Genomic DNA, 755 nt, shown 5'->3' with positions numbered 1-755 from the left:
AATTGGAGGTATGGTTGTAAAGCAAGTTGATAGGTTTAAATATTTAGGTACTTATTTAGCCAAGGATGGTTCTTTGAACTTTGAATTCGAGGAAAGGTTAAAGAAGGCTAATCAGGCAATGGGAATGCTTAAAAATATCTGGAATAATAACAATTTTTCTGTGCATACAAAAATCAAACTTTATAAGGTAATGGTTAGGAGTATCTTAATTTATGGACACGAGTCTTGGTACAGCACAGTGACTATGGAAAATAAATTCATGGTGTTTGAAAATAAAGCACTTAGAAGAATATTAGGAGTTAAGTGGTGGGAAAGGATACCAAATAGTAGAATTAGAGAAATAACGGGAGTGCAGCCGATCGATGAATATGTTAGATTCTCACGATGGAAGTGGCTAGGACATGTGTATAGGAGACAGGGAATAGTACGAGGTACACCAGGGTGGGTGGCACTTGGTAGGAGAGGTAGAGGAAGGCCAAAAGAGACGTGGGTGAGGACAATGAGACGGGAAGCTGGAGATGAGTGTTGGGGAGATCTTGAGGAGTTAGCACAAGATAGGATGTGGTGGTGTGAGTTCATCGAGGCCCTATGCATCCCCGAGGGTGCCACAGGAAATGATTGATTGATTGATTGATTTACTGACTGTAGAGTAATATATCATATTGTATAAAATTCCCTGCTGTCAGAAGAAGAAATAATACTTTTCATTCCACAATCTAAACTTGCAGGGTTTTAATGAATATATATATATATAT

The sequence above is a fragment of the Coenobita brevimanus genome, chromosome 53, assembly GCF_032717465.1.
Source record: "Coenobita brevimanus isolate Jiangsu-jjx chromosome 53, ASM3271746v2, whole genome shotgun sequence".
Lineage (NCBI taxonomy): Eukaryota > Metazoa > Arthropoda > Malacostraca > Decapoda > Coenobitidae > Coenobita > Coenobita brevimanus.
This window is presented reverse-complemented; position numbering follows the sequence as displayed.